The following is a 17,558-nucleotide window of genomic DNA, read 5'->3' as shown; positions in this document are numbered from 1 at the left end:
TCTAAGGACAAGGCCAAAACATATGCTGTAGGTCCACCCTTTCTTTACAGAATCTACAACTATCCGCGTAAAGGTCCGGGTAGTAGCTGTGGTAGGCCACCGGGTTCGGCTGTGTGTATGTTTGTAAGAGGTGCCATGCCATCGCTTGCCATCGACTTAGAGAGGAGTGAGCCGGGAAGAAATGCGCCCTTCCCAATTTATAGCGTTTGGTGATCTCGTTAAAGGTGGTCATCCGGTCTCTCTCCGTTCCCAGTATTTGTTGCGTGTCACCTGCTCCGCCCGTCAGTTATCGAGACAGTTTGTGCGCTATTTCGTTCCCGGGAAGGGAGGAGTGAGCGGGTGCCCATATAATGTGAAGGTCTCGATCTTCATGAAAGTCTGGTAAAATTATTAGCCCTTCTGGGCGACATTCTTCCTTTGACATAGTTCTTGGCGGCTGTCTTGGAGTCGCTGACTACGATGTTAGCCTCCGTTGAGGCTACTGCCAGCGCCAAGGCAGCCTCCTCCGCCACCTCCACCTTTCCTGTGTTTACAGTGCCACTAACTCTGGAATCATCCCCTAGGCTTCTACCAACTACCGACATACTTTATTTGCGTGCTCCACCGCATACACCTAGACCATACTCTACAGGAAACATATTTTTTCCAATGATGGCCGTCATGGCCATCGTGGTTCGAAGTGGACGATTTGCGCACTAATTTTCTCAAGTACCTGGTTTCCAGGGTACAGAGTTGTATGATATATTATATCTTGCATAGTGGAATAATATCGTAACCAGGAAAGAAGAAAGTGGAATACAATTCCAACGATTACTTCAATGGCACCGTGTATGGGAAATCCGCGCCCCACCCAAGACACTGCCACCTCCACTTCATTTACACAGCGAGATCGGCAGCTTTGCCGACGTGATGGAACTGTTCCGTGACACAACCATGCGGTGCCAAGACCACCAAGTCGGGGTGCTTCAAAACGTGCGAAAAGAAGACTACGGTGGTTGCAACTATGATTGGTGCACGTGAAAAAGCTCGAACCACATGACATGGATAACGTCGCTACACTGGCGAGGAGACGCTGCCGCCCTGGCTACAGGTGCGATTTCGTAGGTGAGGTGAATGACTTAGCAGACGTTACGCTCCGCTAGCGTTAAGTGACCGGAGTTTTTCCGAGAGGCCAACATGGCGCGTGTTGAAATGCAGAGGAGGACGAGAAAGCCCGGCAGAAGACCAGCGAGTCAACGATCTCTGTCGTAAAGGTTTTTCTGTTGCACATGCAATGGGATGATATTTCCCAGGCAATCTGGCGAGTATCATTGGCTTATGGTACCGCGTCTTTCGCAGATATCGCTGGTGGTGGCTTAGCGGAAGGCTAAACGGCTTTCATGGAAGTAAAATTTTCGCAGAAACTCCTGTGAAAGTCGGGTAAATATGCCAAAGAATAGCGGCGCTTGCCCTTTTCCATGTAACCCGCTGTCGCTACCAATGTTATGAAACTTGATCCTAGTAGCATAAACCGTTATCAGCCCTCATCGTAGATATCAACGTTATGGAACATGATCTGACCCTTATCAACTCTTATCAGTCCTTATCAGCCTCGATGTTCAGCGAAGCTGTTGAAAAAGCACTACTACATTTGCTTAGCGGGGGGCGGGGGGTATGGGGTGCTTTTTAGGCACTTGTAAGTGGCAATGTAACTACCAATGTTATGAAACTTGATCCTAGTAGCATAAACCGTTATCAGCCCTCATCGTAGATATCAACGTTATGGAACATGATCCGACCTTTATCAACTCTTATCGGTCTTTATCAGCCTCGATGTTCAGCGAAGCTGTTGAAAAAGCACTACTACATTTGCTTAGCGGGGGGCGGGTGGTATGGGGTGCTTTTTAGGCACTTGTAAGTGGCAGTGACGGACCGTTGCTTCGTCAATAAGCATTGTTTTATCCCATACGCAGTGAACAAGGTGGCGGCGGATGCTGGCGGATGATGGCACATGCGTACTGGATTCGTCGGATAAGTCTGCGGCTCAGCAACGGCTGACTGGCTGGGAAAGAGACGGATCAAGTTGCACAGAACTGCGTGACTTTGACGCAGCGTGTTCATAGAGCCATGGCAGGGGATACTCCCACCGACGCATTCTGCCATTTGGCAGTGACAGTGACAGACCATTCCTTCGTCAATAACCAGTGTTTTGTTACACATGCAGGGTGGTTTATGTCAATTCCGTATTGCTTTTATATTATCTTACCTTGCTGCCGCCGCCAAATAACGTTACAAATTGTATATGCTAGCGTTGACATCTGTTCGTATCGCATGTAAAGTAGAGCTTCCTAATCACGGCCAATTCGCTCATTGCACAGGGTGTGCATTTAACTTTTAACTGTCATTGTGGTAGTTGCACTGGTGGTTATGAGCAATCAGGAAAAACAGCCAGGAGCGTCGAACTTGCGACGTAGCTCGAAACAGAGGCAACGAGCCGGCAAATAAGCCCACGAAAGAACCCGAATGTGAACATGAAAGCGAGCTGGCGGCCATCAACACGAAGCCGACTGTTCTACTGAAAATTGACATGGTCACGACGCTGAAAAGTGTCGAATCATCGCTGCAATTAATGTCCAGCTAAATTGATCATATTCTCAACAATCAAAAAGATCAGGAGAAAGACATTCAAAGTCTTACGAAACGGCTTAACCACCTGGAAGCTAATAAGGCTAATTCTGATGTGGCCATCCTCAACATACAACTGAACGATTCAGAACAATACGGCAGGCGTCCAAACATATAAATTCATGACCTGGATTGTCGTGAAAACGAAAATCGCAATTGTTAATGAGCTGGCAATTGAACTTTACCTTTACCAAATCACCCCAAATGACATTCATGTACTTCACAGACTTCCCGAGAAACGCGGCAAAGTGCCGGTTATCTTCGTACGTTTTATCGGTCGCACACTGAGGAAAAAATGGCAAGGTAAATCTAAGGAACTGAGACAAAAGAGAGGAGGCGTCCGTTTCTACGATAACCTCATGGCTTGCAACAAACGGCTGCTCTGGCTGACACGCACGAAAGCTGCTCAAGTTGGTAACAGCACACGGCCGTCAAATGGCAAGGTGTTTACTCGAAAACAGTCATGTGATCGGACATTGGCGCAAGCTCTTGGGCCAGTTGGTGCATTATGAACATGAGGAAGGGGGTACTAGCGAAACACAAAGGACGCGCCCACAAGGAAAAGGCTTTGTCCGTCCGTGTATAAGGCCTTTTCTTTGTGCGCGCGTTATATTGCGCTTCGCTGGTACCCCCTTTATTCAAGTTCATGTGATAGGGCTATCCTAAAATACTTCAGCATCGTTCAGACAAACACGTTCTGAAGTAAAGTGGTAACATTCTGGCTGCCCTTGATTACGGTGGCTGGAGTTCCCGAGCGTGACGTCAGACGACGGTCTCCACAGCTTCACGAAATTATATACGCCAGCTTCTCGGACGATGACGTATGCACGCAGGCTGGACCAGCGCAGCTTCTCGGACGATGACGTATGCACGCAGGCTGGACCAGCGTGGCATCGGACGCGGTCGGCCTTGCACCCGGTTAATGCCATCACCAGTTGGTGTCTCCTGTGGCCCCGGCCATCTTCAGTTGACAGACATATAGGCTGAGCAGGTTGGGTTCGTAGAACGATGATGCGTCACTGTAGTTGCGGCTCATAATTGGTAGCCGTCTTCAGCCGGCTCACTGTTCGCTCCTCTCCAGGTCGGATTCATGTTAGAATACTGTCTCCAGACCACCGCTTCAGATGCGTGATGCCGAGCCATCAGCACGTGTCAGCGGGGAAAAAAAAAGGAAGAAAAGCCCTGCGCCTCCGAGCACCGCGCCTCGTATTCTTGCACTCGGACTTGTTTTCACGTGCCCCTTACGTGCTTTCCTTCCCCAACTAACATCTTTCCTCTCTTCGTCTTCATGCCACGCCTGTGGCTTTTCCTCATGTCATGCTCCCTCATTTTAAACAGTTCTTTTTACACAAACAACTGCGCACCTGGTTCGTCAAAGAACATTCACACAAGTTCACGAAATGTTCATATCGCACTACTGATCATTGATCCTAAACACACGGTCGCACAAGTCAACTTTCAAGGTAAATAACCCCTTTTAGTCAATTCTTATTGCCTTAATTTAGACTAGATAAACCATATTGGCCATATGAAAAATTCTACTCACGAAGTTGGCTTCAAGTTTTTTCTCCCTCTAGTATATCTATATGAAGCTAGTATTCTTGCGAAGCAAGGCTCCATCTCATTTCTTGCATTTGTCAACTTAGCTTCATTTATGAATTCCGACAATTGGTGTTCTGCTTGCACCCTAAAGTGATTACGAAGCAGGTAAATGTGAGACCTTCTAACCACCTGTACTAAAGCCAAGCACTCTTTTTCCACCATCGAATAATTCCTCTCTGCTTCATTTAACTTTTTGCTTGCATGAAGTACTGGGTGCAGAATACCTTCCTTTTCTCTCAGAAGAACTGCGCCAATTGCTCTCTCCGAAGCGTCAGCACAGAGAGCAAATCCTCGCTCAAGCTTTCTAGCTAACAAAACAGGTGGTTTGGCTATTTTCCTCTTTAAACCTCAAATGCCTACTTTTCAATCATCGTCCACTTCACTACATTGCTGGTTCATAGAGATTCGTCTACGCCACAGCCAACAAAGACGCACTACTTGAGCGCTTAGGCTATTCAGCCCATATCGTTTCTACTACGCATCTTTCAGTAGTTCCTGCTGCGACACAAGGCCTTCTAAAGTTCAAATCTCTTCCACCATGCATCTATGCCCAACGGGTCGTTTTGTGCCGGGCAGCCCACGTTTTGCGCTGCCAGCGCTACCCCCGCATTCATCCCTCGCATCGCTCTTTCTCCACCGACGCCAGTACATCTCCCCGCGGTTTCTTTGTCATCGTACTTTCACGTTCCCTATAGCTATAGTTCAGCGCGAACTGCTTTCTAATATGATCGTATGATAGCAGAGCTGCATGCCCCGGCTGCAGCTTTCCTTCATCTACCGTCGAATTTTTACAACCTCCGAACATGTTTACTGCTTCGATGGACGCTTGGCGCAATGCACAGCGGGGATTGCTTCCCACACAGCTTGCCTCTCTCGTAGCACATTCCTTACGCACATCAGTAGAAGTTGTGCGGATTCTTTGTCCTGCGGCATTGTCAGGGAATGAATGGGCAAACAAGCTCGCCGGTGAAGCTTTATGCCAGGCTTTCGACATCGCCGTAGCAACTCCCCACATTTCACGCTGTACACCACACTGCCAAGAACCTTGCCGTCTTTTCAGGTGCGGCTTTCGCCCTCCCGACCCGGTACTCTAGCGGGCTCACGGCGTTCTACTGCAGTAGGCGCAGTCCAACTCTGCTCTTCCCAACCAGCTTATACCTTCACCCTGCTTTCGCAGATGACCCTTAAAACTGTTAGCCCTTCTTGTGGAAGTCACCCGAACTCTCAACACATGTTGTGCTACTCTCCCCTGCCTGCATCGCTCCCCTCTCTTTCCTTGTTGGTGCACCCTCCTAACGCATCGGCTACGAGGCGGACAAAAATACCTTCTTACCGGCACAAGAATAACTGGTGTAGGTCATCAACGCTGCGTTGAAAGATTGCACCAGTGAGGCCTTGGAAGGAAGGCCTCCACCAGCTCTGCTCTCTATCTCAGCAAAGGATGCCCCTTCACCATCCGTTTAACGGTCGGTTACTACGTAAACGACTCTACGTACCCTCGTCCACTCCCATCAGATGTCCTAGCCTACCCTCGTTAAGCTTCTGAAAAAATTGCACCCAAGAATTCCTTTCCATCGTGATACAACCGTGCGTGTTTGTAGCCAGCTCCGGAGGCGTGACTGCTTCGTCAGCTTAGATACAGGTAAATGATCGGGTTGCCGTCAATAAACAGTTTAAGCCTATGGCGAATTTCTTACTGTTTTGGTAAGACCACTTCATCGGCGACGTGGACAGTAGTTGTGTAAGCCATCGTAATACAGTAGTAAAGTTGGTGCCGACATCCTGTGATGCTTTGTCGAAATTCGATTCGCGTGAGAAATATGTCACGTGAATGTTGGTTGGGAGAAAAACTAACAAATAAAAGTACTATAAAATTATATCGCTACATCGCTTTGCGCCCGAAGATAAGTGGAATATCGTAATTAGAAGCAGCAGTATTTACTGTGTGGGATCTCTGACTAAGCTCTGCGCCACAAGGTGTGGATACTAGCATTGTTACTATAATTTTTCTTTCCTGTACCCGAGGTGAAATCTCAGGTTGCGGGACAGGAGTCGCTACGCATTCCGAATAGGCCAATACGTTTAAGGATAGGCCAAAATGAGATTAAGAGGAAGCTTTAGCTCGGGCCCAACTCCGACGCGGCCCATTCAAATGCATGTAAAAACGCAAAAACGTTTTTCTGAGATGACCCCTAGACCAATTTTAATGAAATTTGTTCCATTTGAGAGAGAAATTTAAATTATAGTGACAGCTGCATGCGGAATGTTGATTTAGGGCTTGAATTTTGTATTAAAAAATGTCGAAAATTCAGAGGTTTGAAAAGAATTGAAGCATGAAGTTTACAAACTAATAGCTCTGCATCAAAAATAGATTTCGCGGTTCTGTAAACGGTATCCATTAGATCATTGAAAGCGGACAAATTTGATATGTCATTTTACATCTTACGTGAATTTGTTACGTTGTTTACTAGGGTTCTTCAAAAGTTGTAATTACATAATAATAAACTTTTGAGCTTCTTCTGTAAGATGTCAAGTTTGTTCGCTTTAGATTTGCTATCAGATACAATTAAAAGAGTTGCGATAACATTTTTCTGGCTGAGTTACGGAGGTATAAACTTGATATTCTTGTTTTCTAAAAATTTTGGAGTATTGCGAAATTGTATAAAGAATTCACGATATATATCAAAAATTCAAAACCACCAGTCACTAGATATTAGGTTCTTAATTTAAATGTTACAAACCCCATCAAATGTGGTGCAGTGGTTGTCGAGAAAAACGAATTCTCCTTTTACATGTATTTAGATAGGAGCACCCGAGCTAAAGCTTCCTCTTAAGGAAAACACGATCACGAAATGGTTGAGCAATTCTAACTGCGTGTTTAAACCTTGTTGCTGTTGTTAGAAACACTCGAGTACTAAATCTCATTGTAAGAGCAAAGTTGAAGTCAGATGGATTTGAATGCAGAATGCCATGCTAGACTTTGCGCCTTGTAAGAGTTTCAAGAAATAGATAACCAAATTCTGCGTAATACATTGCTGGAATAGTTAACTTTGTTAACACCACTGATGTCGATTACAGAATATGCTTATGGCATCTAAAGATACCTTGCAAAATTATCATTCCCTTCCGACATGTAATTTAGTTTATCTAAAATCATATATCACAATTTCGTGATGAAATTGGCAACAGTCTGAAGACAACGGGTGGTGGAGCCGATACATCAGGTAAGCCAGTGCACGGCTCTTCCATTTCAGCAAAGACAGTGACAGAAGTTTTTTCTGCAACCCTAACGTAACTATTTATCAAAATATAGGATATTTTGACAGTTAGAAGAAGCTCTCAAAATATTTTGCTAATGGAGCACCGTACTTTATTTCAGGCGCTTGAACGAAACAAAATCTAAGTAGGCTTCAACGATAATTAGCACAAAAGTGTCGCTGCAATTTGCTTGTAATGTTATCTTGGACGTCACATATACTTCAATCTTTGACATACTCTATCGCCAAACTAATCTTGTGTTTCCACCTTTACTACCCTCGGAGGCGACTGGCCGGCGGAGGAGGAGGATAAAGAAGCAAATTCATTAAAGAGAAATTTCTGCGCTTTGTAGATGGCCGCTTGTTTACGGCGACCTCTTCTTCTCAGGAAAAGATTGCTTTTGGCAATTCTTTGTGGAAGTGCCTCTCCGAATGCGTGAAAAGTTGGTAGGCGCCTCGTATATTGCCAAGCGCTTAACAATCACGTGTTAATTATTGAGATATCAACATTAAATGACACCCTACCAAATGCTGAAACATAAAGAACAGCAGACTTCAGCAATTTATTCGGCTCTGAACTCACTGCCACTGCAGCATTCTAGCACAGTGAAGACCACCATATTTTTCAACGCCGTCAGCGTGTTGGGTTCAACCACTACGAGGAAGTGAACACCAACGCAGTGGTAACAAGGCACTTTCTCAGGGAGAGGGCTGCTGTCGTATGAAAACCTAATATTTTAATTAAGAATTTGATAAAAAATGTTCTAATATATGCGACAGTGATACAAATTTGCGATAGCGCAGAAAGAGTATTGAGCATTACATAGATAAGTTGTAATTTATTCCTTGTAATGTAAGCAACGTCATTTTTTCAAGGACGTCCCAATGCATGTCGCGCAATTCAAATTGTGCACATGGACCGACCTTACCAGTCTTGGGTACCCTCTGTTTAAGGGTGCTATATTTATTAAGCTAGAATGCATATTACAGCGTAAGCTGTTATGGATTCATTTTAATAGCCATTTCTAATAGCGATGGAGTGTGCTGCTGCCGGAGTCAGTCGCAGCTATCGTCGCGAATGAGAAAAAAAAATTATTTATTCCAACTGATTTTGGAAGATCCTTTACTGCTACGCTTGCGAATTTACTCCAATCGCATGCATTTAATGACGCCTCAGAAACGGCAGTGCTACAGCCCATCACTGGCATTGGTTTTGTAGTGTATAGCAAATCATCAATTTCGTAAAGAGAACATGAAGCATTTGATTCACCACTGTGCTGTGAAGCACAATTACAATGTGAAGACGACCAGTGTGAAGGCAACCATTGCCTAATCATGTTCAGGGATCCTATGCGTCACACAGCGAGTTTCGGCTGGTCACATGTAGCTTTAGAATAATGAGCTGCGTTATAGAAGGTCATTTTTGAAGTGTCTTTCCTAGCTTCCGGTCGCAAAACAGAAAAATCGGTCACCAAACCTGCTATAACGTCGCTAAATCTAGCGACAAAAACGCCGTCATTGACAACACTCATTACAGGCCGTAAAGTTATCAAAAAATGAAGGGGCATCTAGAGTTTTCATACATGGTTAGGTGAGGCGACCCCAACCAGCATGGAATGATGTAAGCAGCGGAAGATGAAACTTGTTTAGGACCTCCTGGCGACAGGCCTGCTCAAGCAATGCTGGAGCGAAAGGCACGTCCCGCAGACGGCTCGCGCCGGGAAGGACCGTACTCTGCTTAGTATGGCAGGCAGAGCGCCATCTGCGAGGCCCACTAGACAATCTTTGCTGCCTAAGCCGTGAATACGTTGTAAAAAAAAGCATACGTGCGGGGGCGCTGTTCTGAAATACAACTTGACCTCTGTTGTAGCTTTCTTAGATTTCCCAGTGAGGAGATGATAGTCACCGCTTTCGAAAGTGGGGGACGGAGGGGAAATGGCCTGTTTCCCCCCTTCTCCTTCTGATGGTGCGCACCCCCACGTTCGGGTAGATATGTCTGTGTTTGAAACTGGTGGGTGCAGCTGTTCCTGGTGCTTTTCGAAGTGTATTTTTATGTTTGTGCAGCTATATGGGAAGAAGCCAACGACACCTGCCCTATCTTCCGCGTCGCGTGTGCCGCAGAGCTCGACATTTCTAGGCTTACAGGGAAACCAAATTTGCTACTGCTGTGCTACAGCCTGTTAGGTTGCATAATGGGCCAACCTGTTCGCGTTGGCACCACAATCTTTTCGGCATTAGCGCCAGCGGAAAATTCCAACTGCGTTGCATCAATGGGCTACGCGCTCGAATACCGTCATGTGGCACGCTTTTGAGATTTCGGGACATGCGAGGGAGGCGAAACAAAAATTCAGCCTAGTAGCGGTAAATCAGCATTTCAACTATTGATTCACTTTGCATCCGAGGTGCTCATTTAGCTTCAATTGTGCTCAAAAACGAGGCCATTAATCACACATAACCCGTCACTACGGAAGAAAGCGATACATTTAACTAAATATTTTATAAAAAGGCCGTCCGTCTTTCTGAAAAAAAAAACACTCGGAAAGAGGTTTAGACATTGTACGTACGTACGTACTAGTTCTAAATTATTGTTGTGGTACAATATTTTTAATATATTTAGCGTTGCAAAATTTAGTCGTAGAAACATGGCAGTGTTGGAACCTAAGTGCGGACACCCGTTATTGCAGTCGCACCGCTGGCACGAGTTGTTGCAAATGGGTCGCAAGCCCCAAGGGTAGCGTTGGCCTGGCGGCCTGGGGCACAACTGGAAGCATCCGAAGGTCCTGGCAAAGCATGAGTCGACTGCTAACAGAACAACTTGTTTATTCTAGCATCGCAAAAGAGCGGCCGGTCAGGTCGACCGAAGTGGAGAGACGGGAGAGCACGTTACTCAACAGAAGAAATCGGAGCCTCTCTCTTGGCGTCCGGGAGCAGCTGCTTTTATACTCTTGGCGTCGCGGGCAAGAAGGAAGGTCACGGGATGACACCACGTGACAGCGAGGCATGGACGGACTGAGAGACATGTAGAGACGAGTGTAGTGACGCATCAGCCGTGCCGGCGCCGGTCAGACCTCCTCGCTTCACACTTGGGGAGCTCCTCTCCCCGGCTGCCGCGCTTTGACAAGCGTGGGCACACACACGCACACGCACACACAAAGACACGTGGCACTGAACATGCCGGGACGCGCTCGGCGGGGATGCGTCGCGGCCGCTCCGAACGGGCCAAAATGTCCGCCGCTTTGAACGAAGCCCCGGCATCCGTTGCATCCGCGCCGGCTACACCGCGCGTCGTAGGCGAAACGTAACAGCAGTTAGTTCACAGTTGCCACTTTTTAGCCCAGATTTACTGTAACGCGTTTAGCAGTAAAATCATTACAATGTCATACCTTAGTGGGCTGTCAAGCTGCTTAGTGGATAAGGAACTGTACTTTGCAAAGGAAAAAGGGGAAAAGTAGAATTTTTAATAAAAACCAATATCTTTATATAAAAGGGTATACCTAGCGGATGGTTTACACAAACACGATTTGATATTCTTGTACATTTGCCCCATAGCTTTAGGTAACTCAAGCGAAACTTACTTGAAAACCCAGGGCACTTATGGAGGTTCTGTTACATAGCAAGACTGCGCTTTCATTACACTTTTGGCTCCATTCGCGCCGCAGCCAGGCGGAGAACCGTTGAAGATCTCACGTGAAAACGTATGAGACGTTTCCAAAATCACTTTCCGCAATGTCACCTTCAGTGCGTGCTTATTCAGTATGAGTGAACCAGAATCAACTGACTGGCTGCCTTAGCACTGGTTCGCGCACATGTGGTAGTATCGCTGAAATCGACCTTAACGAATGCATTCAGATATTTCCCAAAGCTTATCGTAACAGCAAAGCAATGAGATCTGTTCTTTGTCACGTTCGCAAAGGAACACGGTTGCTGAAATCTAGAAAATGATAAGTATGCAGCTTCTATGCTCAGTAAAAATAAAACATTGCTGTTCTTTGGCGCCAATATATCAAGACCATTGCACCATTCCACCTGGTTCCACACGAACAAACGAAATGTTTTTGTAAGAATACAGTGGAGTTAACATCTTTTCTTGCTGAAATGTGGTATTAGTAATTTCTTACTAGCTAGAGAAATAACGAATATGTGTTAATCATTTCCTATTTATCCACTCTTGGGCTCGTGCCTAAATAGCAGGAATTTCTACGGTCAGAGTCAATGCAGGTTGCCTTAGTAGTAATTGCGAGACCAACACTACTTCTGGTGGATTCATTTCCTAAATGTGTCACAAACTACACAGGTGTTCCACTTGACTTTGTGCTGAATTGCTCGGCGCAGGCTTGTTCGAACACAGTTTACTGCAACTCAGGTTAATTCCTAGGAAATGTTGGTGCGGGGCACCGCGTAAGTAGGGCTAGGTGCCGGTTCACTTTCAATTTCGCGACAAGTGCCCTAATGCTTAGTGGAGAAGCTATTCGACATGCGCAGCTAACAAATATCCAGTATTTATTGCTATTTTCTATACGAAGTGCCAGCACCTCCTTATGCACATTTCATAGAGAAAAATGATATGCTATACTAATGGCTGTTTTCATTTTGCCATAGCAAACAGTGTGGCCTGGAATACGGAGCCAATTTTGGAATATCAGATGCGAATCATTAACGACGAAAAAGAAAAGCACCACCCATGTAGATGCATATGGTGGACCAACGAAGCTGAAATGTCCGGAACCGATGTTTAACACTGCGTTAATTCCCACGGATCATTAAACACTTTGCTCAATTATTGGTTGCGTCTTTGTCTTTCGCCTAGGCATATACAGCTTCGCTGTAAAATATTTATGTCATTATGATACTATCTTAACCACGTCCCCTTTTGTGTTGCTCTCCTGCAATATTACATGTATTTCCATGCCTACTTAACGATAAATTTGTCCATCCGTTACGAAAGACAAATGCTATGGCTCATGCCACCCTAACCAATGGTTCATGCCCACACAGTAGGGTTTGTGCGGTCGGACCGCGAGTTTCGCCTAGGCATATACAGCTTTACTGTAAAAGATTGGGGCTAAAGCAATTAAGGGCTCAAGGAGACCGAGAGGCACAAACGTATTGGAAAAAAGGCAGAGAGGTCGGCCTGAGTCAGCGCCCTCTAGTCTGCTAGTCTGAACAGGAGGAGAGCAAAAGTGCATATAAAGGCGTGATGAGGGATGACGATGAGATAGAAAGAGGGACGCACAACGGTGAAAGCAAGTTCAATATTCTGATGATAAACATTGAGAAATCTCATCCGTCCATCAATGAAGCCACTGGTGGGTTCCGTATGTTGTCTGCAGTCACTAGTTGAAATGAACATTCAGGTAAAGACGCTAATACGAAGCTGGTGTATGGGCCTCCACTCCGTGAGCCCCAAAGGCGCCAAAAAAGCTTTATAGCGTGTAACTAGCTGCGATAGGCAGCTCCACTACACTGGGAACAGCTGCAGGGCAGTTTTAGCGGCCGGATTCTGGAGGCTACAGAGAATCACGCGCACTGACTCTACCAAGTGCTCCAACATTTTCTGAACGCTTTCTTTCGCATTATGTCCATAGCCTTGCTTACCCGTTGTGTCGCCGGCTCCATTCGCCCTATCATTCTCAGCTTCATGGTGCAGACGAGCACTAGGGCTCGCGGTCATGGCCATTGCTCTATAGGGCAGCAAAGGTCATTCGGTGTCTCTGTCAGCCGGTGGAGGGGAAGATTCACCGCGTGCTTTCGCCCACCTTGAATTTATTTACTTGGTTAAATTTCGCCCACCTTGGTTTAATTACTGTCCTCGATGCCGGCACAATCAGAGGTGGTCGTGGCGCCTGAGCCTCACTAAGCAGTTGTTATGAAACGACTTTGTGGCACTTCTTTCGCGAGCGTTGGTCACTTGAGCGAAAAGATCGAGCAGCCTGGTTACGTTAAGATTGGTCTTTTGCCATTTTTCGAAGAATACGAGCTCCTTGGGAAGTTTAGGTGAAGACGCATCGCAGTTGGCTGCATTATGCTGTCCGCCACAACACGAGCGGGTGACTTCACTTGTTAAAACAGCCTGCACTTCACCTATCCGTATAAATTTCGAGCACTGAAGAGACCTTGGAACGAATGGTCGTACAAGGTGTTTCACGTAGCCCACTTTGACAGGCGCTGGTAATGTCGAAGAAGCAAGTATTAACGTGATGCATCGGGAATTCCCTAGGCGTGGAGCCTCAAGAACGCACACAGATGACCTCAGAGGACCCTTGTGGTCCGCGTACATGATTTCAAATTACACGTCGGAAATCACATCAGTTGTCTCCTTTCCCCAAGTAATAGAGGAGCGGTCGCGAATTGCGCTTAAGCGTGGAATGGTCTTTAAGTTCGCAAGTATTGCTGAATATTTTGCATCTATCATTGCATGTTCTAGCGAGCGTTCATCCTGACCATGTTCATTGGCCCAGGGGCCAAACTTTCAAAATATTAGGTTAAATATTGCCTTCTGAAGGAGTTCATGCTGTCTGAAGGATTTCTGCTCCCTCTGATCTGATGAATTCTTCTCAGTCGACACACTGCGCATCTTCTTCATACAGCGGACCATGATTACGGTGTACTTGCTGTCATTGTCCATGACTTCCGGCGTTGAGCACTTCCAGGAATCGAGCTAGTCCGGGCATCCAAAGGCACGTCGTCCGAAAATGAGAGATGAAGCAGACGATTGACCTTGTTCAGGTGGTCGTGGGAGCGTCTTCTTGCTCATCCTTTTTGAAATGACTCAGGAAAATGCCAAAACATAAAAAAACAGCGTAACAGCGAGAGGCCCAGAGCTACATTGAGCCCTGGGCACTTTCCGTTTATCTTTTCAGGGCGCAAGGAGACAGTATCCCAAAAATTTGTGGCGAATCGGAATCTGGCCCCCATTCCAACAAAATTGCAAGAAATACTTACGTTAAGGAGATCTTGAAAGGTGGCAGCAGAAGCTGCAACGGCTAACGGAAGAAGGGCAAGTATAAGGTTCATTTTTTCACTTTTAAATTAGGGATTTCTACACCCACTGCAGCGCAAAGGCCTCTCCCATACTTCTCCAACTACCCCGGTCATGTGCTAATAGTGCCCGTGTTCCCCTTTTGAACTTCTTCTCATCCGCCCACATAACTATAGTAAAAAACAATTATGTTTCATCATGGCAAACGTCAAAAATATGTTAACAAGACTTCCATATTATATACAATTCAACCAAGGATGTCACAATGATATTTAGTATGAGTGCGCGTATTCACCGTCCACTCATAGAATTACTATTCCAGTTAACATTTCCACCGTTGTGATCTTACGTTGTGGAGGGCAATTGGTCACGCAAGAATAAACGGAAGATCTGAAGAGAAGCTGGACGATCTATATCATGCTGAGCAGCTGCTCAGCTAGCAGCACGCCGCCACCATAAAACGAAAGAATTTTTAAAATTATATCGCAAAGCGCATAAATTACTGCATGAAACTATCATGTTCATACAAGATGACCATTTCACGCAAGCATTGTTTGCGAAAATGTTTGAGTAGTGAGCGACCACAGCTCCAGGGCTGAAGACTGCAGTTGCAGGCATAAGCACAATGGCTGTCGTGCTTCTTAGTTCAATGCACCTTTTGTTCAATTTCTCAGTTTTATTAGCCTCCTTTTCAAGAAGCAAGTACTTTTAGGAAACTCTTTCCAATATCGTTCATGCGCAAGAACGCTAGATCCAGTTCCAATAGATTCGTTTCTTAGTTTCTTACAACAAGTCTAAGGAAGGCATGGCTTGAAATCAGCATGTTACTTTCCGGTGCCTTGTTACTTTCTTGCTTGAGTTAACGAAAAAGATGCCCTTGTTTTACAGTTCAGTACCGCCAGGACACGAAACAATGTCCGAGTGGCACATAGAACTGAGTTGTCGCCGAACATATATGAAGACGAGTAAAATGCACTCCACACACACAATGGAGGTGACAGTAAACTAGCTTCCGAGAAAAACAACTAAGTACACAATCCCCATCTTACAAAGGAAAATGTATTTTGCTTAAACGACAATGATACCTAAGAAAGAACCTTGTGGTAAAACACACACACACGCACACACGAGTGTCAATATGAGAGCTTGTAATAGGACTAGCAGGTTATTGAATTAAGGATGTGATGCTATAATATAGTTGTTTTTAAATAATATGACGTGACATTTATTTGACTAGATGAAAATCAAAGAAAAATTTGTGAGATACGCTTTCAGAAACAGGTGTGTGTGTATACCTTCGGCAGTTGTGACAGTACTTTTGTAATGTTCTCGTTAGTCTCGTTTTGTTATCTTCATTATCTTATTCTAACAAAGGAAAGGTACCACTTTAGCCGTTGTCCATTCTCACTGAACTTCTATCGCCGGTTTGACCTGCACATGCATTTTTTACAGGGATGATAGATAGCAGCTCCAGGGTTCCTTGCGCAAGCTCAGATTATATTGACTAAACCTGAGAAATTATGCACGTCAAACGTACATTTAGAATCTACGTACGTGAAGTGAAATTTTTTGAAGTGGTTAAATAAATTATATAAATAGGCTTACTTCATTCCTACGTTTCTGACGTAAAGTGACGTGGGCATCTGTTCTACGTAATGTGGTCACTCTGGCATTCTCTTGTATTTCTTCATTTATTCACTTTTATTTTAAATTTACCTCCCACTTTGGGCTCGGAAACTGGCGCGACCTATGGGATCTCAATAAAGCTTTTCCATCCATCCATCCATCCATCCGTCGTCCATTCATCCATCCGTCCGTCCGTCCATCCGTACCGGTTCTAGGTTGATTTCTTGTTGTCGGATTGTGCCATAGCATACACGTCATCATCTTCAATAACTCACGGCGATTATCTCAAAGAGATAGCAAGTGCTGACACGATAGAATTACACGTGGTATTGCGGCCTGTTGATTAGGAAAGCGGATATAAAAGTTGGAAATGCTTGCTTTTTTATTGAATTGGGGTTTAGAGGTGTTGTGTTGGCAGCGGCAGGCAAGTGGGGGCCCCCGTCCAGCGAACGCGCGGCGAGCGCCGACGCAGAGAGGGAGACACGGAGCTAACTGCTCCCGATGAAAGCCGGAACAAGGACTCAGCCGGCTCGCGGCCGTTTATTACTAAAATGGTCCTCACACGCCAGATGACACCTCCTGATTGGTCCCAGCTCGTCACATGACAGAAGAGGGGTGCGCCATCTAGCTAAACTACTACGAAACATCAATGTATGATAACACAGCGATCTGGCAGGGGGCGAGACTATACTATATCATCCCCCCCCCCCCTGGAAACAAAGTAAGCATAGAGTGAAATGCGCACTTAAGTCCAAAGGCAATTTGAGATCGTTCCCCCCATGTTCACACACACGCGCACCAGATGCGCACAAGACACGCACTTAAGTCCACAACAAATTACGTCCGTCCCCGCCCAAGTTCACATACACGCCTACCAGTCTTGGGCACCAAAACACAGGCAGTCAGTCAAAACAAAATCTGAGAAGGAACACGGCACAAGACTCACTGCACTGCAACAAGGAACACATTTTATACCTGTGTTAACGAAACATGTGAACTGTGACAGCGAAGCCCCTAGCCGTGGCATTTCAAAGACGGCAATACGCTCTACACTCAAGAAACATCATCATCGAGCCACGGAGGCCGTGGCTCGATGATTGGATCCGAGGTGCTCATTTGGCTTCAATTGTGCTCAAAAACGAGGCCATTAATCACACATAACCCGTCACTACGGAAGAAAGCGAAACAATTAACTAAATATTTTATAAAAAGGCCGTCCGTCTTTCTGAAAAAAAAAAACACACGAAAAGAGGTTTAGACATTGTCCGTACGTACGTGCTAGTTCTAAATTATTGTTGTGGTACAATATTTTTAATATATTTAGCGTTGCAAAATTTAGTCGTAGATACATGGCAGTTAGTTCACAGTTGCCACTTTTTAGCCCTGATTTACTGTAACGCGTTTAGCAGTAAAATCATTACAATGTCATA

Source organism: Dermacentor albipictus, chromosome 9 (assembly GCF_038994185.2).
Source record: "Dermacentor albipictus isolate Rhodes 1998 colony chromosome 9, USDA_Dalb.pri_finalv2, whole genome shotgun sequence".
NCBI classification, from domain to species: Eukaryota; Metazoa; Arthropoda; class Arachnida; order Ixodida; family Ixodidae; genus Dermacentor; species Dermacentor albipictus.
The sequence above is the reverse complement of the archived record's forward strand: the minus strand, read 5'-3'. Positions refer to the sequence as shown.